Source organism: Geotrypetes seraphini, chromosome 6 (genome assembly GCF_902459505.1).
Source record: "Geotrypetes seraphini chromosome 6, aGeoSer1.1, whole genome shotgun sequence".
NCBI lineage: Eukaryota > Metazoa > Chordata > Amphibia > Gymnophiona > Dermophiidae > Geotrypetes > Geotrypetes seraphini.
The window spans coordinates 135156149-135178127 of record NC_047089.1 but is presented as its reverse complement, the minus strand read 5'-3'; the positions used below and the strand labels follow the sequence as shown (position 1 = coordinate 135178127).

The 21979-nt window shown below is 42.0% G+C and overlaps 1 protein-coding gene and 1 long non-coding RNA gene across 6 annotated transcripts in view; one reads left to right on the top strand and one right to left on the bottom strand.

Moving 5' to 3' along the window:
- Window positions 1–21979, bottom strand: part of DZIP1 (DAZ interacting zinc finger protein 1) — a 585021-nt gene that overhangs the window by 294845 nt on the left and 268197 nt on the right. The window lies entirely within an intron of this gene.
- LOC117361932 lies at window positions 5936–7042 on the top strand. The gene is made up of 3 exons (XR_004539757.1): window positions 5936–6041; window positions 6366–6434; window positions 6531–7042. It is a non-coding gene; the product is annotated as an uncharacterized LOC117361932 (long non-coding RNA).

Sequence of the window (21979 nt, the reverse complement as noted above, 5' to 3'; positions counted from 1 at the left end):
AGATATGTAATGTATATTGTGTTTAAAACTGTCCTATGAGAACATAAGAATAGCCTTACTGGGTCAGACCAATGGTCCATCCAGCCCAGCAAAGCTTAACTATTCTCTGAGTGAAAAAAAATTCCTCCTATTGATTTTAAAAGTATTTCCCTGTAATTTCATCAAGTGTCCCCTAGTCTTTGTAATTTTTGATGGAGAAAAAAAAAAAAAAATCAATCCACTTGTACCCGTTCTACTCCACTCAGGATTTTGTAGATTTCAATCATATCTCCCCTCAGCCGTCTCTTTTCCAAGCTGAAGAGCCCTAACCGTTTTAGTCTTTCCTCATACGAGAGGAATTCCATCCCCTTTAATATCTTGGTCACTCTTCTTTGAACCTTTTCTAGCACCATTATATCTTTCTTAAGATAAGGAGACCAGAACTGAACGCAATACTCCAGATGAGATCGCACTATGGAGCAATACAGGGGCATTATAACATTCTTAGTCTTGTTAACCATCCCTTTTTTAATAATTCCTAGCATCCTGTTTGCTCTTTTGGCCACCGCACATTGGGCGGAAGGTTTCATCGTATTGTCTACAATGACACCCAGATCCTTTTATTGGGTGCTAATCCCCAAAGTGGACCCTAGCATCTGGTAACTGTAATTCAGGTTATTCTTCCCAATGTGCATCACTTTGCATTTGTCCACATTAAATTTCATTTGCCATTTGGACGCCCAGTCTTCCAATTTCCTGAGGTCCGATTGCAATTTTTCACAAACCGCATGCGTTTTAACAACTTTGAACAGTTTAGTGTCATCTGCAAATTTAATCACCTCACTTGTCATTCCAATTTCCAGATCATTTATAAATAAATTAAATAGCACTGGTCCCAGTCCAGACCCCTGAAGCACTCCACTGTTTACTCTCCTCCATTGAGAAAAATGACCATTTAACCCTACTCTCGGTTTTCTATCCGATAACCAATTCCTAATCCACAACTGAACTTTGCCACCTATCCCATGACACTTTAATTTTCTCAGGAACCTTTCGTGAGGAACTTCATCAAAAGCTTTCTGAAAATCTAGATACACTAAATCAACCGGCTCCCCTTTATTCACATGTTTATTCACACCTTCAAAAACGTCAAGCAAATAGGTGAGGGAAGATCTCCCTCGGCTGAACCCATACTGACTCCGTCTCATTAAATCATGTTTGTCTACATGTTCCACAATTTTATTTTTTTATAATCATTTCTACCATTATGCCCGGCATTGAAGTGAGGCTTACTAGTCTGTAATTTCCCAGATCTCCCCTGGAGAACTTTTAAAAAAATTGGCTTAACATTGGCCACCCATCCCGAATCCTACTCCCCCCCCCCCCCCCACCCACCCCCGCTTTACCGGTCCCTGGAAAAATTTGCTTCTATAAAAGCGGTCCTTGGTATCAAAAAGGTTGGGGACCACTTCTCTAAAAAACTATCCTGAGCTATTTGTAAATCCTCCTCAGGATCATCCATCTCCACATTCTCAGGCTGTAGTGGAACAGGAGCCTCACCTTGTGTGCCTGTTTCCCTAGGCTGCTTCTCTCCAACTGTGGCTTCCAGGTTTCAAGATCATTGTGTGCTGCTCTGCACTGCCCAGCTCTGCGAGGAGGAGTGCTGCTGCTCTGGTCTGCATTCCTCTCCACCTACTTAGCCAGCAACTTTAAAAGGGAAGTACTTAAAGAGGCCATGCCCTGTTTTCCCTGGCTGTGTTTAGTAGTGGATTCTGGCATTCTATCAGCAGCAGTGCTATTCCTAGGCTTAGTATAGGGGTTTGTGTTGTGTATGTCATAGATGGATCAGAAACTGGTTGGCGGGTAGGAAGCAGAGGGTAGGGGTGAAAGGCCACTACTCGGACTGGATGAGGGTCACGAGTGGTGTTCCGCAGGGCTCAGTGCTCGGGCCGCTGCTATTTAATATATTCATAAATGATCTAGAAACAGGCACGAAGTGTGAGATAATAAAATTTGCGGACGATACAAAACTATTTAGTGGAGCTGGGACTAAAGAGGAATGTGAAGAATTGCAAAGGGACTTGAACAAATTGGGGGAATGGGCGGCGAGATGGCAGATGAAGTTCAACGTTGAGAAATGTAAAGTATTGCATGTTGGAAACAGAAACCCGAGGTACAACTATACGATGGGAGGGATATTATTGAATGAGAGTAACCAAGAAAGGGACTTGGGGGTAATGGTGGACATGACAATGAAGCCGACGGCACAGTGCGCAACAGCCGCTAAGAAAGCAAATAGAATGCTAGGCATAATCAAGAAGGGTATTACAACAAGGACAAAAGAAGTTATCCTGCCATTGTATCGGGCGATGGTGCGCCCGCATCTGGAATACTGCGTCCAATATTGTTCTCCGTACCTTAGGAAGGATATGGCGTTACTCGAGAGGGTTCAGAGGAGAGCGACACGCTTGATAAAAGGGATGGAAAACCTCTCATACGCTGAGAGATTGGAGAAACTGGGTCTCTTTTCCCTGGAGAAGAGGAGACTTAGAGGGGATATGATAGAGACTTATAAGATCATGAAGGGCATAGAGAGAGTAGAGAAGGACAGATTCTTCAAACTTTCGAAAAATAAAAGAACAAGAGGACACTTGGAAAAGTTGAAAGGGGACAGATTTAAAACGAATGCTAGGAAGTTCTTCTTTACCCAACGAGTGGTGGACACCTGGAATGCGCTTCCAGAGGGCGTAATAGGGCAGAGTACAGTACAGGGGTTTAAGAAAGGATTGGACAATTTCCTGCTGGAAAAGGGGATAGAAGGGTATAGATAGAGGATTCTGCACAGGTCCTGGACCTGTTGGGCCGCCGCGTGTGCGGACTGCTGGGCACGATGGACCTCTGGTCTGACCCAGCAGAGGCATTGCTTATGTTCTTATGTTCTTATGTTAATCAGCCCTGACAACCTTAACTGGAGTGTTCTAGATGTTATTACTTGGCACAAGGCTGGTACTGGTGCCGGGCTTATGACAGACAGAGTTCAGGATAGAAGTAACTGGCTGTTTAACTGGAAAAGGTACTAATGAATAAGACCAAGTTTCAGATAAATATATATAAAAACATCATGTAGAAACAAATAAGACGATTACAGCTAATCTAAAACACATCCATAAAAATACTTAACGCACATTAGCTCCCTATACAACAGGGGTCTCAAAGTCCCTCCTTGAAGGCCGCAATCCAGTCGGGTTTTCAGGATTTCCCCAATGAATATGCAAGAGATCCATGTGCATGCACTGCTTTCAATGCAAAACCTACTCACAGTGCCTTCCCTAAAAATAATTAATACGATGCAATTAAATATTCACAGTGTATGCCCCTCAGTTATAGAACTCTATGCCCTCTTTTCTCAGAAGCATGCTATCTCTAAACAAATTCAAGAGTTCCCTAAAAACTTTCCTATATAAAGATGCATTCGAAGAGTAAAACTATTCTTTCAAATTTTGAATGTAATTCTTGTTTTTAGTTTGAATGTAATCCGCCTTGAACCGCAAGGTAATGGCGGAATAGAAATCACTAATGTAATGTAAAACTGTGCAACTCCTCTTTCTTTATCTTATGTTTTCTTAATAGATAAATGCCTTAAGTTTGGATATAAAGAGGCTATATTTATTTTCCCTTATTCCCTTTTGTACTTTCCCTTACATGTCTTCTTTCCTATAACCAATGTAGTTCTTGGTGACAGGTCAAAAGCACGCAAGACAATCGCGTGCGGACAAAATCGCGCAGACAACTCAGCGCTAAGACAATGGCGCTCACAGACAATTGCGCGCAACTATATCTCCGCGCAAGACAATTGAGCGCAGCGACAACTCAGCGCGAGACAATTTAGCGCAAGATAACTGAGCGCAATGACAATTCAGCGTGCCACTAGAAGGACACGCGCACATACAGCACGTTAACACGTCATGTTACACGTGATCACGTCAACGCGTGTTCAGTATGATTCCCTTGACTCTTTGCATTTTCAATATAAGTCACGTGAATGCATTTTCGTTACTATGGTTACGTTATCTCATTATATATATTCTCCGAACAGCATTTAAATATAAGTCACGTGAATGCATTTTCGTTACTATGGTTACGTTTCCACATTATATATGTCCTCCGAACAGCCCGCCTTCCTTTCGCTGCCTGACCGTGTCCGTTATAGGTAAAGATCTGGTTTTGCTAGTACTTGATCTATAACGAATATTTATCTTACGCGGATTTTTATCGCCTCTGGTGAAAGCGAACGTCCACATTTCTTCATTTACAGGTATGTTTATATTTCCGGTTCATGCACAAGGGAGGGTATGATCATAAAACTCAGAGTTGTGTCTTGCGTGCGCGCAATTGTCTATGAACTGACTATGAACTGTTTATATTGGGTATGTTGATATTTATATTTCCGGTTCACACGCAAGAATAGCGAGTGTATGATCATAAAACTCAGCGCAATTGATTATGAAGTTTATATAGGGTATGTTGATATTTACATTCCCGGTTCGCACGCGCGCGCCGACCATGTTTGTAAATGTCGCTGCCTTTGCAAGTGATACCAGATGCGTGCTACACAATCGCAACAAAAGCGAGGGTATAAGTTTAAAAATCAGCCAAATTCACTATGAATTGTTTATATTGGGTATGCTCATATTTATATGGGTATGTTTATATATCATGGAATGCTCATCGCGCATGCGCGCATCGATAGTCATTCTTGCACGCGTCTTGCGCTTAGTTTTCCCGCATGGTAAAAGAGCGAGAAGGCTGAGTTATAGTATTAAGATTAAGTATCATGTGATGATTGATATTAATTGGAAGCATAATTGGATGGAGTTATAGAATTGAAAAGTAATAAAGATGTAAAGAAACATGTTGGCATGAGGTAAAAACTCTTATGCCAGCAACACTAGTATCTGAATATGTTTAATTTGAGTGTTGCATTATCTAATGATACAATGTTATTTGGTAAGTCCATGAAAAAAAAAAATGGAGTCACCATTCAACATATAAGTAATAATTTGAAAGATCATGGTAGACTCAAGTATATAGTTTCGGGTGCAATTCATTATGTCACATTATCAAAATGGAAAGAACAGTAACAATAAAAAAGGGAAGTTGTAATAATTTTAATAAAATTTGGGAGCCATTAACATCTTACTGTAATGAATAGACACTATTTTCTATTTAAAGATACACCGTCTTATAGTTGTGAGGGGGGTCGTTATTATACTATTATCATTCATATGGGAAAAGTAAGAGTGGGGAAGTGGGGTGGGAAGGGAGGTACTTATATCTATTATGTGATAATATAGATAGATTGACATGTGATGTATTTCATTTTAATGTTTTGATTCTTGTACACATGATGTGTCATTGAAAATGAATAAAGATTTAAAAAAAATAATAATAACAGTGTGCTCATGGTTTATAGTTTTATAAAGGCATTGAGTACCATTTTCTTTTGCAGGTATCATACATAAGAGGATATTCACATTTACAGGTATATGCATAGCTTCATTTTTTGGTTTTGCTAAATCGGAACAATAGGATAGGATAAGTAGTCTGATGGTGGGGCTTATTGGTGTAAACTTTTTGCCTTGGGTGTGTAGTGAGGGTGATTGTATACCAATGTTGTGGGTACTTTTTTTGGGCCTCTGCCTTCCTTCTGTCTGTGCTTAGGTATAATGACGTTCTTAATCCATGATGGTTGTCAAGCCAGATTTCCAGTATTAGAGGTATGATTGCAAAGGTAAGTACAGACATAGTGGGCCCTGTTTGTTATATCTATGTGCTAACCTTATAAATTCTAGTCTAGCAGTGATGTGCTGAGGGATATGAATTTGCTGAAACCCTAGTGTTGTCTAGAAGTTCAATATTGGAGGCAAGGTAAGTACAGAGGTATAGGGATTTGTATGTCATATGTATGTAATAACCTCATATAATCTACTTTTGAAGGTGACTACAATCAACAGAGGACAGACATCTTCAGTCTTTTCCTGCCAGGGATCGCACCCTTGCAGGTATAATGTGTTATGCCATAGTGCTAAACTCTACATATAGGGATTTGTATGTCATATGTATGTAATAACCTCATATAATCTACTATTGAAGGTGACTACAATCAACAGACTACAATCAACAGACCACAATCAACAGAGGACAGACATCTTCAGTTTTTTCCTGCCAGGGATCGCACCCTTGCAGGTATATGGTGTTGTGCCATAGTGCTGAACTCTACATATGTATGGCCTAACCTCACCTATTTTACCTTTGAAGGTTTTTTTGTGTGCTGGAGGTTGGTGGGGGCGAACATGAAGTTTACATGCATGTTATAACTCTTGCAGGTACTGGTTCTGGGTCGAAGGTCGTCTACAGTTCCTGAGGGTTTCATTGATATACTTCCAGTCTTACAGGTATGATGTTCTTTTGAGTAGTGCACTCATGATATAGGGAATTGTATATCAATTGGAAGTCAAAATAGGATAATGTTATTAATTGTATGGTTTCAGGAGTGATTTGACATAGACATGGAAGTAATAACTTCACAGCGTGGGAGAGAGCACTGGGTTCATGAGGGCTATCGTTATCGTCATGACCGAGTGATGGCAGACGGTTCCACGTCTTGGAGGTGTGTGCACCGTGACTGTGTCGGAAGAAAGAAGCACGTTGATGGATCTTCTGACGAGATAACGGCGCATGTGCATGCACCCAACAAGCCAGAATTGAAGCTGAACGAATGATGGGAGAGATACATGAAAGAGCTGTGGCTACGGTTGAAAAGCCACGACAGATCATTCATGGGACAACAGCTGTTACAAGTTTAGAAGCAGCTACATTATTGCCTGCATACACCTCCATGCAGAGAACAATTAATAGAAAGAGAAATGCAGGCCATCTAGCAATGGGTAATCCCAGGTGCATAAGAGAGATACAAATTCCTGAGCCGCTCCAAAGAAGCATACGTGGTGAACAATTACTGTTGTGGGATTCTGGTGAAAATGATGAAAGACGCCTTTTCATTTTTACAACACAATCAAACCTTGAGGTGTTGGAGCAACATGGACATTGGTTCATGGATGGGACATTCAAAGTTGCCCCCCATTTGTTTGTACAAGTGTTTACCATCCATGCATTTGTAGATAATCGTGCACTTCCCATGGTGTACGTGTTGTTGAACAGTAAAAGGGAGGAGGACTATGAACGTGTGTTAAGGAAATTGGTAGAAACCAGAAACACGTTGGCACCATTGACTATCTTGATGGACTTTGAGAGAGCAAGTCTGCAAGCTGCCCACACAGTATTTCCGAATGCTACAGTTTCTGGCTGCCTGTTCCATCTGGGTCAATCATTGTGGCGCAGAATTCAACATGAGGGACTGACCGCCAACTATAGAGATGAGGAGAGAGTAAGATTATTCACCAAAATGCTGTTAGCATTAAGTTTTGTTCCTATGGATGATGTTGCTGAGTGTTTCAAGACCTTGGAGGAGAGTCAACCAGATGAACTGACCCCGGTGTATGACTATTGGGAAGACAATTACATCGGTAGAATGCGGCATAATGGGAGACGTGTCCCACCGTTTCCTATTCCTCTGTGGAATATGCGCTCCCGTGTGGAAGATGGACTGCCTCGGACCAATAATTCAGTTGAAGGTTGGCACCATGCATTTCAATCCTCTGTTGCATGCCACCATCCAACCATATTTAAACTCCTTGAACATATACAGCGTGAGCAAGATCACACAGAACAGCTGCTTGCTCGATTCCAGGCTGGTAACTGCGCACCACCCAGCAGTAAGAGCACGTTTGTGAGAGTGACACAAAGACTAACAACGCTGCTGCCAACATACGGACAAAGACCTCTCTTTCAATATCTCCGTGGTATAGCACATAATCTGGAACTTTAGAGTTTGTTATTGAAGTTCAGGTTTTCCTGTTGCTATGCTACAATTGTGTTCACTCAGTGATATGAACTTTGCTTTGACATGTCCATACGGTCTTCCCAAGCACATATGCTGCAGGAACAGATGAGACACTTTGAAATGTCTATGTCCCCCTCTCCTTTTGGTGGCCCGAAAGCTAGAGGCCTGCAAACTGTTGCGCTCAGGATCTCTCCCCCAGGAGTTTCCCTGAAGCCCTCCTCTGGCCCCTACCTATCCTAGTATCCACTGCTCTGACATGTGCCAAGCGTGAAGGTTTTATATGCCGACCAAGGTAACCCACTCAAGCATACTGTACTCGCTTTGACATTTTCAAGGTGTTATGAGTGGTGTTCAAAAGCTTTTTCCTTCACGTAGGGCAGGTCAGATGGTGTCTTGGATGGAGCGGCTTTAGGGATAGCCAGTGTTAAGGAAAATTTGAAAAACTTGAAATTGTACATTTCCTCCCTTGTTTTTGGTGGCCCAGAAAGTACACAAGCAGGAATGTCAGTCAGGTGCCGTCTCAGAAACCATGAGATGTAGAAAAAGTCATGGCTTTAGAATTCAGCATGTTGTACATAACAGAGGTGCAAACCTGATGGTGGCAGTCATGTGTTGGCCTTTGCAGGACCTAGTACGGGTTAGCAAGGGTGCAAACCTGATGGTGGCAGTCATGTGTTGGCCTTTGCAGGACCCAGAATGGGTTGACAAGGGTGCAAACGTGATGGTGGCAGTCAGGTGTTGACCTTTCTAGAACCCAGAAGCAGAGTCCCCCCAAGCAGGAATGTCAGTTAGGTGCTGTCTCAGAAACCATGAGATGTAGAAAAAGAAGACATGGCTTTAGAATTCAGCATGTTGTACATAACAGAGGTGCAAAACGGATGGTGGCAGTCATGTGTTGACCTTTGCAGGACCCAGAATGGGTTGACAAGGGTGCAAACGTGATGGTGGCAGTCAGGTATTGACCTTTCTAGAACCCAGAAGCAGAGTCCCCCGAAGCAGGAATGTCTTCCCAAGCACACATGGTGCAGGAACAGATGAGACACTTTAAATTGTCTATGTCCCCCTCTCCTTTTGGTGTGCCAGACAGCCAGAGGCTTGCTAACTCTTGCGTCCAGGATCTCTCCCCCAGGAGTTTCCCTGAAGCCCTCCTCTATTCCCTACCTATACTAGTATCCACTGCTCTGACATGTGCCAAGCGTGAAGGTTTTTTATGCCGACCAAGGTAACCCACTCAAGCATACTGTACTCGCTTTGACATTTTCAAGGTGTTGTGGGTGGTGTACAAAGGCTTTTTCCTTCACGTAGGGCAGGTCAGATGGTGTCTTGAATGGAGCGGCTTCAGGGATAGCCTGTGTTAAACTCCTTCCCTCTTTCTACCCTTTAAATGTTGCTCATTTAATTTGAAGGGTATGTTGTCTTTCTTTTTCAAGGGTCTGCAAGCAAAATGTTTGTTTTCCACACATGGTGCAGGAACAGATGAGACACTTTAAATGGTCTATGTTCCCCACTCCTTTTGGTGGGCCAGACAGCCAGAGGCCTGCTAACTGTTGTTTCAACTGCTTCATTTAAACTCTATCTTAATTTGGTCCTGATGTTGTTTAACTGCTGTAACAACATCCTCCTCACTTACTCTCTCCCACTGATATTGGTTACCCACTCTGCCAATATCTTTCTCACTCCCAATACTGTTGGTTAACTGATGTGCCAACCTTTGCTCTCAGACCCACAGATATTGCTTATCTGCTATAACAACCCCAGCTCTCACACTCTATGTTGTTGTTCAACCATACATGATTAGAAGCAATGCTATACCATGTGTGTTTTTATGCTATAACACATATAATTTAACAAAGATACAAACGTGATGGTTGCAGTCAGGTGTTGGTCTTTCTAGAACACACAAGCAGAGTTCCAAAGTAGGAATGTCAGTCAGTCTCAGAAAACATGAGATGTAGAATACTGCATTGTTTTACAATTCAGCATGTTGTACATAAAAGATAATGAATGGTGAACTGAAAAATTTTGTGTTCTTGACACTGCATTTGAATATATGTGTATTACATGTTTATCACATATGCAATATTTTAATAAACATTTACCAATGGTTAAAACGTTTTTTTGTTTTATTTATGTTAGTATGACATCAATAACCATGCCATTAAATGTAAGTTTTTATTGTACTATCCCACTAAGTAACAAGTAAGGACACAATGGAAACAATTAACTGTTAGAAAGAATTGCAAGTGATGCATTTAAATTAAAATGTTTTATTATTGGAACACTTGATGTAAGCTTAAAAAATGAATAACATTTCTTCTAATTATATTTATTCTTACATCATTAAATATATCATTGGGCAATCTTTCCATTTCATTTTAGGATACATGGAATTACCTCCCTTCACTCCCATCATTCCAAATGCTATTTTATCCTAGAATGAATAATAACTGGTGTCCAAGATGCTCTATGTTAAATAACAACACAAGTTTGTCTCATAGTTGCAGACATTGATCATCTCTTCATCCAACAACAAATTTGTGGCCATCGAGATGCTGAAATTCAATGCTCCAATTATCCATTTGTAAATCTTCACAGTCCTCTTTAGTCCTAGCCCCATTGAATAGCTTGGTGTCATCTACAAATTTTATTACTTCGCTCTTCGTCCCTGTTTCTATATACCGCCTTTCAAGGTTATCTAAGTGGTTTTCAAATGGATACTCATTAATTATCCCTATCTGTTGCGGTAGGCTCACAATCTATCTCACATACCTGGGACAATGTAGGATTGAGTGACTTGCCAAGGGTCAAAAGGAGCACTGCGCAGTCTGAAACACAACCTCAGGGTGTTGAGACTGTAGCTCTAACCATTAGGCCACAACAAACTCTAGTTTAAAGTCCAATGGAATGCATCAGAAGGCAGAACAGGAATATGCTATTTGATGCTTGAAACTTCTAAGACATTAGCAGAGAAAATAAGTTCACAATTCCAATAGAAAAATAAGAATTTTCAATTCCATGCTTTATGTAGATTAAATCATCTCCTGTACGATTGACCTGGTGGCATATTATCAGTGCAGAGTGACTTAGATTCCATTTTCAGTTAACATTAGGTCAGTTAACTTTAGGACAAAGCTAAGAATTAACAAACGACCCAATACACACCTTAGTGTGATGATACCTATATAAGGTTGTAAAATATACCCCATCCTCTGTAATTGGTTTTTGTCCAGATACTTTTATGCAATTATTTATAAAAGACCAGTTAAAGAAATGCATCCCATAACAGCTGTGCACATCTCATTAAACCTCTATCCATTTATTGACAACACCTATCATTATGGAAAACACGATGTTTAGTAATCAACAAAAGTGTAAATAGAAAAGGCAGCATCTTACTTACTGCATTGAGCAGTAATGTATTCCCTCCGCATCCCTCTTCCCTAAAATATGTGATGTATGATTGTATTAATATATTATGAGTGGAAAATGATGTGTTATCATTACAATAATTTGCTCATGACTCCCTGATCTTTTTAAAATTAATATAATTTTAATGTTCTTATGTGTTTCCCATATGCAAACACTGTTATAGCTGCGCATGCGCGGATGCGTCAATCTCTCACGCATTTGACTTGCACTCAATCCTTTTGCGTATACAATAAATAAAAGATTATTGCCAGTATTTGATAAAGCCTTTTCACATGTACGCTGCACTTTCATATCAGCGCGACTCACATCTGAATCTTTAGGATCAATAGGTCAGCACATGCATGCATTGAACAACATATGCGCATGCGCAATTAGGCCCTCCACCCGCATTTACAACTGTCACCATTTATTCAGATTTCCCAGTAACTCTGTTCGTCCGCGCGGTTTTCACTTGCGCTCATTATACTAAAACCGTCAATTGCGCGCTGGGAAACTAACCCGTCAATTGCGCGAAAAAGTACTATAACTTTAAGATGATGACACACGTCATCATTATGCACTAATGGAGACATGCTGATGTCATCACATGTTTAACACATATGCGCCATAAATGTAACTTTCAGCACTATTTACTAAGTAACTTAGAATGAAGCCCACATTAGTATTATAATCAACTGAGAGAGTTTTTCCTCACAGCATTTCTCCTTCATTCACAGTGTAGTTAATCATTCACTGTTCCTCAGCGGGCCACCATGCGCTCAAACAATCTCATTGAGCATGGCTTTACGCCCCCCCTCCTCATCGGAACCAGCGTGTTTTACTCTTATTTTAAATTTATTTAAAGTTTATAGTTAAAGTTTCAATACTTAAAGTACTTAGCTTTGTGCTAGATGTTAAACCGGGGAGTTCTAGTATGTACCACCGATATGTTTCGCCCGTATAAGTTGCTGGGCTTTATCAAGGTTCATGCTCCCTCATTTTACTTTCACCACCATGGACGCTATGGTGGTGAAAGTAAAATGAGGGAGCATGAACCTTGATAAAGCCCAGCAACTTATACGGGCGAAACATGTCGGTGGTACATACTAGAACTCCCCGGTTTAACATCTAGCACAAAGCTAAGTACTTTAAGTATTGAAACTTTAACTATAAACTTTAAATAAATTTAAAATAAGAGTAAAACACGCTGGTTCCGATGAGGAGGGGGGGCGTAAAGCCATGCTCAATGAGATTGTTTGAGCGCATGGTGGCCCGCTGAGGAACAGTGAATGATTAACTACACTTGTGAATGAAGGAGAAATGCTGTGAGGAAAAACTCTCTCAGTTGATTATAATAACACATATGCGCGCCATGCTAATGTTAAATGTGTTTCAATAAAGTACTACAAAACTATATACTATAAATTCACACATACTCAATTAATATGCGCATTTCATCACTACAATGTAGTAAAATCTGTTTGACAATTAACCATATAACACGTGTTTTAGATAACCAATAGCAGCGCTGAAAAGGGGAAATCTCACGATATTCACACACCATCAGTCATGTGACTGGCATATAAGCTTTGCAAAAACATCATATATTCAGAGAAGATGGCATCCTATCAAGGATTTCGTGGGCGGAAGCCCAACTTCTCCGAGCGTGAAGTACTTACATTAACTGAGTACTTCACGCTCAATGCAAAACTGCTGTTCCCCGTCAAGGGGAAACGTAGAAATATAGGGGAAATGGACAGGGCCTGGGGTAAACTGACGCACCTGTTCAACGCCAGCGCTCCAACACCGCGTTCCGTAAGTACTTATTAAATACATGTTGTTCATAGACAATTGCGCGCTAACAAATTGGCGCGGACAAATATATTTTTTGGGGGGCGCGGAAGGCAATAATGGATGCGTATTTCATACGCATCTCATGAAATCGCGCACTGCATCATCATGCATCCGCTGCAAAATTGCGCAATAATGGTGCCTCTCATTTACTTGTTTGAATTAAATAGCTGTATTCCAGTCGTGTTTTCAGAATTTCCACAATGAATATGCTTGGAATCTATTTCCATGCACTGCTTTCAATGCATATTCATTGGTGAAATCCTGAAACCCGGACTGGAATACGGGGCTCGAAGACTGAAGTTGCCTACCCTTGCTTGAACATATCCCATATATATATCATGCCTCACTCATGTCTCTCCATTATATAATAGGTTGAGGATTTGAAGAAAAAAGCCCGAGAGCTTAGGCTCCATCACCCTGCATGGGCGCAGGCTGTACGACGGAATCTGGACAACACCCCAGGTATGTTACAGTAAAATATCGGGTGGGTATAAGGTGTGCAGTCATAATATCTCTGTTGACTAATAATGTATTTTAAACATTAACAGTTCTTCATATACTTCTGACACTACATGCATTTATGTCTTCAGATGCGAGTGAGGAAGAGGAGGAGGAGGATCAGGAGGAAGATGCCCCTATCCCTGACCGCTCCTTCCTTATCCCACGCCGACGCCCCACTTCAAACCCCCTTCCACCTCTGCCCAGCCCAGCCCCATCCCACTTCCCAACCCCCTTCCACCTCTGCCTAGCCCCGTCCCACTTCCCAAACCCCTTCCACCTCCACCCAGTCCCGTCCCACTTCCCCCCACCGACGCCCTAGACCACCCTTTTCCAGGATCCCTCTCTGAAAACGCCCCAAACCCAGCCCTGCCCCTTCATTCCCAATGCCCAGTTCCCCCTCCCTCCCACCCCCTAAACCCCAGTTCTGCATTAAACTTTTCAAGTTTCAAGTTTATTAGGATTTTATATACCGCCTATCAAGGTTATCTAAGCGGTTTTTACAATCAGGTACTCAAGCATTTTTCCCTCTCTGTCCTGGTGGGCTCACAATCTATCTAACGTACCTTTTCCCCCAACATCGTCCATCTGTCATCACCTCTCCCCCAGCCCTCCCACATACCTCCATGAGTCCTCCCTCAACACCCATCCTGGACAGATTCAGCGACCTCTCTGTCCAGTCCGGTAAGTGTTCCGATATTTTGATTCTGTAATTTTTTATTTTAAAATCTTTTATTCATTTTTAAAACGTACATCAAGTGTACAATTAATAAACACATTTAAGATTTAAGACATCACTTGAATTTTCTTAATATATTATCAAATACTTAGGTTTATTCATATGTAACAAAAAGAACCAAGTTTGTCTCATAGATGCTTCCACTGTACACTTTATCTGCCAAGACCATGCTGACTACGTAATTGTCTTTTCAATGTCCAACTGCTTTTAATGCTCTTTTTCATTGCAGATATATTGGCATCCTCCTCCTCCTCCTCCCCGCCTATGTCAACATCCCCCCTCCCCATTCAAAGCCCCACCCGTTGTCCCACCTGTTGTGCCCCCCTCCGACCCTCCACCCGAGATTGTGGGACCAACCCCGCACCGGCCACCACCCCTGTTGCAGCAACCACTATTGTGGCTCACGCTGCCACAAACACAGATCCTCCGCCCAGTTCAGTAACAGCGGAGGACATTTACACGGCGGTGGCAACCATCTTATCGGGGGTGCAGCACATGCAAGACTTTGCAGAGGAGTCCGTCAGAAACATCCGTGACGTGACAGGGGCACTACAGGTCTTGCTTGCAGCACTTCGTGGTGCCCCTCCCACCCCGTGAATGGCTCCCACTGTTACCGAGGGAGCTGCACCCTCTTGTCACCACTCCTCCCTCCCCTTGCCTCACTCCCTCCCCCTCCTGCCCTTAGCCCTCCCTGAAAAAAATACAAAAAAGAAAAAAACTCCCTCCCCTTCTTCCTCCCCCTGCCTCACTCCCTCCCCCTCCTGCCCTTAGCCCTCCCTGAAAAAAATACAAAAAAAGAAAAAAAACAACTCCCACCCCTTCTTCCTCCCCCTGCCTCACTCCTTCCCCCTCCTGCCCTTAGCTCTCCCTGAAAAAAATACAAAAAAGAAAAAAACAACTCCCTCCCCTTCTTCCTCCCCCCGTCTCACTCCCTCCGCTCCTGCCCTTAGCCCTCCCTGAAAAAAATACAAAAAAAGAAAAAAAAAAACTCCCTCCCCTTCTCATCCACCCCCCTCCACACTCCCACCCCTCCTCATCCGTTCCCAACTTACCCACCCCACTCCACCTACAGTCTCCAGCATCATGACTCGACTCGCCTGCCTCCTACCGTCTCGTGGGATCTTCAATCCTCCTGTGAGTGGCTCTCTCCCTCTCTCTCTCTCCCTCCCTCTCTCTCTCTCTCTCGCCTCCCTGACAACAGTGTTTTCTTTGCCCTCCAGCCTCCTGTGTTGCAGCAGCTGTGACTACAAGTTCACAATTGAATTCTCCAGCATCATGACTCGCCTGCCTCCTACCGTCTCATGGGATCTTCAATCCTCCTGTGAGTGGCTCTCTCCCTCTCCCTCCCTCTCTCTCTCCTTCTCCCTCACCCTCTCTCTCTCTCTCCTCCCTGACAACAGTGTTTTCTTTGCCCTCCAGCCTCCTGTGTTGCAGCAGCTGTGACTACAAGTTCACAATTGAATTCTCCAGCATCATGACTCGCCTGCCTCCTACCGTCTCGTGGGATCTTCAATCCTCCTGTGAGTGGCTCTCTCCCTCTCCCTCCCTCTCTCTCTCACCCTCTCTCTCCTCCCTGACAACAGTGTTTTCTTTGCCCTCCAGCCTCCTGTGTTGCAGCAGCTGTGACTACAAGTTCACAATTGAATTCTCCAGCATCATGACTTGCCTGCCTCCTACAGTCTCGTGGGATCTTCAATCCTCCTGTGAGTGGCTCTCTCCCTCTCACTCCCTCTCTCTCTCTCTCACCCTCTCGCTCTCTCCTCCCTGACAACAGTGTTTTTTTTACCCTCCAGCCTCCTGTGTTGCAGCAGCTGTGACTACAAGTTCACAATTGAATTCTCCAGCATCATGACTCGCCTGCATCCTACCGTCTCGTGGGATCTTCAATCCTCCTGTGAGTGGCTCTCTCCCTCTCCCTCCCTCTCTCTCCTCCCTGACAACAGTGTTTTCTTTGCCCTCCAGCCTCCTGTGTTGCAGCAGCTGTGACTACAAGTTCACAACTGAATTCTCCAGCATCATGACTCGCCTGCCTCCTACCGTCTCGTGGGATCTTCAATCTTCCTGTGAGTGGCTCTCTCCCTCTCCCTCCCTCTCTCTCTCCCTCGCCCTCTCTCTTTCTCCTCCCTGACAACAGTGTTTTCTTTACCCTCCAGCCTCCTGTGTTGCAGCAGCTGTGACTACAAGTTCACAATTGAATTCTCCAGCATCATGACTCACCTGCCTCCTACCGTCTTGTGAAATCTTCAATCCTCCTGTGAGTGGCTCTCTCCCTCTCCCTCCCTCTCTTTCTCCCTCCCTCTCTTTCTCCCTCTCTCTCCCTCACCCTCTCTCTCTTCCCTGACAACAGTGTTTTCTTTGCCCTCCAGCCTCCTGTGTTGCAGCAGCTGTGACTACAAGTTCACAATTGAATTCTCCAGCATCATGACTCGCCTACCTCCTACTGTCTCAGCTCCCATGTCTGGACTTGGATTGCCAGCTCTCCTTTGATGATCAGAAAAATGTGACATCATATCTATGATACTTTTAAAAAGACATTTTAATATACAGTTTATTGAAAATAAGGCACAACTGCGTACAGGATAAATGCAAAACCTTTTCAAACATAAGTGTTAATTTACATGGCTGTGTCAACTAGGTAGTATTTGTAAAGCTACAAGACTGACAGCTTATCTTGTTTAGAGATGTTTTTAATAGAGTAGAACACTTATCGTTCTTAATCATTTAAGTATTAGATGAAATGTATAGAGGTGATATGTTACTCTGAAACACACTTTCACAAGAAAAAAGCAAATGATGTCATGTAAAGAATGTAGACAGTGCTGCTTTAGTTCCAGGGAGAAAGTTCAGACTGAACTCGAGGAAAAGCCTCAGACAAGAGCCCTCCCATCACCACAATGGTGGATAGAGGTGGTAGGGTGGTAACCTCACTGGCAAAAACCTCTGTTATACTCCCAGTTGTAAACAACTATAAGCAGGGCTGTCTATGCTTGATAGAAGAAAAAAACTTTCTACTTATCTCAATTGACCGGTACACCGACGATGGCCAGCGTTTCACTAACTTGCTGCCTCAGGGTGTAATAAAAGTCCGATCAAAACTGGAACCAGAAAAGAAAATTACATCAATAACTGGACTTAAAGCATAACTTCAAAATCATTTTCAGAAGCCACAATGACATACCTTTGAGTAGGACGCCGCAACGTCTCATTCGATCAAAAAAGATCAAAAAGATGGCTGCACCATGACTGTACCGGGTTATGAACTCCCGGGGAATGACGTCAAAACCCCGGAAGTGGCTGTGTAGTGGAGCAGCTGACTAGACAGCTGACTCGAAAGAGACGCGGTCAGAAAAAAACATATGTATTAAATATCCACATTTGAAATTGCTCTCAAAAAATAATGATAAGAAGCTGACAATAGGATGTCTGAACTTTCAGAAAATTTCAAAAAGTGTTATAGAAACCAAAAAATCAGAAGAAAATCAAAAGATCAGAAGAAAATATTCCATTCTAATTTTTGATTGAGCCCATCGGGTTCTTCACTGTTCAATTTGTAAATCCAAGCTTGCTCAGCCCTTAAAAGTTGTTGTTGTCTATCGGAGCAATTATCCATGATGTGATCAATGACACAGCATTGTAAGTCAATAAAATTGTGATTGTGTTCCAAACAGTGTGTAACCATGGGAGCTTGGAGTCGATTGTTTCGAATGCAACTTTTGTGCTCAGTAACCCGTGTTTTAAAAGGACGAATAGTCTGTCCCACATAAAGTTTCGGACAAGGGCAAATAAAGACATAAACCACAAACATTGAATTGCATGAAGTGTTGTGTTTAAGCTCAAATGATTGTCCTGAGCTTGGATGCACAAATATGTCTTTAAGTTCACGTGTAATTAAGCAAATAGAACATCTTCCACATTTGAAGTGGCCCACGGGTTGATCTCTGGCTGAGAATGGTTCTGTGACGTCAGAAGGGCTCAAAAGTTCCTTGAAATTTTTTTGCCGAGAATATGCCATTCTTAAATGAGTATCTCTAAATGTAGGATGTAGTGCCATTATGTCCCAATGATTTCGTAAAATTTTAGTGATGTTGTTGGTATTGGGGGAGTATTCTAAAACACATGTAACGATGTTGTCCTCATCCTCCTTATTCTTATTTCTCGGAACGAATAAAAGATCTCTGTTCATAAACTTAGCCCTTTTGTAGGCTTTTTTCAATACAGTAGAGGGATACCCTCTGCTTTTTAAACGGGTATACAATTGTTTACTGTTGGCTTTGTAATCCGACATGTCTGAGCACAGACGTCTATAACGAAAAAACTGTGACGTCGGCAAACTACGTTTAAGTGCTGATGGGTGGTTACTAGAGAAACTAAGAAAAGTGTTTCTATCCGTGTTCTTTCTGTAAACTGTGGTCTGGATAGAGCCTCTATCTCGAACAATCTTGACATCTAAGAAGGAGATGGAGTCAGGATGACACTCCATACTAAATTCTACCTTCTGGTGCCTAGAGTTCAACCAGACATGGAATTGATCAAGTTCTTCTCTGGAACCTACCCAAATTACAAAAATGTCGTTGATAAAACGTAGCCATGTAAGAATCTTATCTGAAAAGGGATTGTTCTCAATCCACAAGCTCTCAAATTTCTGCATGAATAAGTTGGCTACGGAGGGTGCCATGGTGGCCCCCATAGCAACCCCCGAAACCTGTTGAAAAAATCTGTCTTGAAACTTGAAATAATTTATTTTCATGGCCATGGTCAAAAACTGTATTAAAAGATGAATGGGGATTCTGTTATTGTTCATGTTGTTTTGGAGAAATTCATCCACAATAGTAATGACTTCATTTTGGGGAATAATAGTGTACAATGACTTCACGTCAAGTGTGACAAAGAATGTTATGTCATCTACATTTGTAATTTCAGATAACTTAATCAGAAATTGTGAAGAGTCACGTAAATAGGAAAATCCCTTGGTGACTATAGGGCGAAGAAAAATGTCAACAAACGAGGAAAGGGGCTCCAGTATAGACCCTCTGCTGGATACAATTGGTCGCCCAGGGGGGTTATTTATGTCCTTATGAATCTTCGGTAGGGCATAAAACACTGGAATTTTTGGATTGATCACATTTAAATATTCATATTCTTTTTTAGTCAAAAACCCGCTATCTAAGGCAAAAGACGTGAGAGATTGTATTTCAAGGGCTAAATTAGGGGTGGGATCTACTCTGAGTTCTTTATAATCAGAGGGCACATTCAATAGCTTGAAAACTTCAGCCTTGTATTTTGCCATGTCTAAAACCACAACACCTCCCCCTTTATCAGCCCTACAAATCCTAATCTGACGATTAGTCCTCAATTGTTTTAAAGCCATAAATTCTTCACGTGTCAAATTATAAGGTTGATATCTTTTTCTCCTTTTGTTGGTAAATTTCTTCACATCTCTCACCACTAGTTCTTTGTATAGCATCAGATGGGGACTAGGAGATTAGAATGGAATATTTTCTTCTGATCTTTTGATTTTCTTCTGATTTTTTGGTTTCTTTAACACTTTTTGAAATTTTCTGAAAGTTCAGACATCCTGTTGTCAGCTTCTTATCATTATTTTTTGAGAGCGGTTTCAAATGTGGATATTTAATACATATGTTTTTTTCTGACCGCGTCTCTTTCGAGTTTGCTGTCTAGTCAGCTGCTCTACTACACAGCCACTTCCGGGGTTTTGACGTCATTCCCCGGGAGTTCATAACCCGGTACAGTCATGGTGCAGCCATCTTTTTTATCTTTTTTGATCGAATGAGACGTTGCGGCGTCCTACTCAAAGGTATGTCATTGTGGCTTCTGAAAATGATTTTGAAGTTATGCTTTAAGTCCAGTTATTGATGTAATTTTCTTTTCTGGTTCCAGTTTTGATCGGACTTTTATTACACCCTGAGGCAGCAAGTTAGTGAAACGCTGGCCATCGTCGGTGTACCGGTCAATTGAGATAAGTAGAAAGTTTTTTTCTTCTATCAAGCATAGACAGCCCTGCTTATAATTGTTTACAACTGGGAGTATAACAGAGGTTTTTGCCAGTGAGGTTACCACCCTACCACCTCTATCCACCATTGTGGTGGTGGGAGGGCTCTTGTCTGAGGCTTTTCCTCGAGTTCAGTCTGAACTTTCTCCCTGGAACTAAAGCAGCACTGTCTACATTCTTTACATGACATCATTTGCTTTTTTCTTGTGAAAGTGTGTTTCAGTATAATATTGATTTTTCACGAATCCGAGTAATTTGTGCTATATATATATAGAGGTGATATGTTAACATCTTTCCTTTGCAAATGCAAGCAGTGTCTCACTTCCGGTTCACCACACAATTGTTTCCCACGTACACACCTTTATAGGACCCCCAGGGACCCTTGAAGAAGACTTTTTGTCGAAACGCGGACCGTGTTGGGTCCTTTATCCCTAGCGGACTAGGTCCTTTAAGGCTCTTATGTGGATGATTTACTTTTATGTGGATGGAATTATTTTATGTGGATGATTTTAGTGTACCTTTGGAACTTTGATACTTTCAAATAAAGTCCATTTAGGAACATCGTCACTCCACAGAGTTTTTTTGGTTTTCTCTGGATTTTCTTCTTTGTGGAAATTTTGGGGTCAATTCCTTTTGTTTTTTGCTGTATAAGGTGTACACCTGGCGTAATTTTAGTCACCCATATCCCTGTATGCCTCTTGTAAGGAGATGCGCATTTAGTTTGCTTTAAATCCAGAACTACTTACCATTAATAAAACAGGGGCATTGGTCTCCTGAAGTAATAGCATGTATTTAATACGTACTTCCTGAGCGCAGTGTCAAGGCACTAGCATTGAACAGGTGCGCCAGTTTCCCCCAGGCCCTGTCCATTTCACCTATATTTCTACGTTTCCCCTTGATGGGGAACAGCAGTTTAGCATTAAGCGACATGTACTCAGTTAATCAGAGTACTTCACGCTTGGAAAATTTGTGCTTGTGCACACAAAATCCATAATAGGAAGCCATCTTCTCTGTGAATCTATGACATTTTTGCAAAGTACTCAGTTAATCTAAGTACCTCACCACCCACCACCCCTGTTTCAGCGACCACTATTGTGGCTCACACTGCACACAGACACACACACACTGACTGAATGAGAGCCAAAGAGTCAGTTTTCTCCACACTCTGTCCATTTTTCAAATGTTCCTGTGCTTGATGGGGAACAATACTTTAGCATTGAACAAGAAGTACTCAATATGTATATATGGACTAGATTTATGTATGTATCTCTATATATGATCTTTTAAAGTTCATAGTCTTTTACATCCTCCAGTTCAAACACTGAAGCTCAAGGCTTAACTATTTTATACCTAAAGCATACAGGATACTTCTCTTTCTGTGAATTTAGGCTTTCGCACTGGAGTTTCATCCACTCCCTGTCATTTTCTACAATGTTCCTGTGCTTACCCTTGCAGTCATAATATCTCTGTTGACTAAGAATTTTTTTAAGCATTAACAGGTCTTCATATACTTCTGACACAACATGCA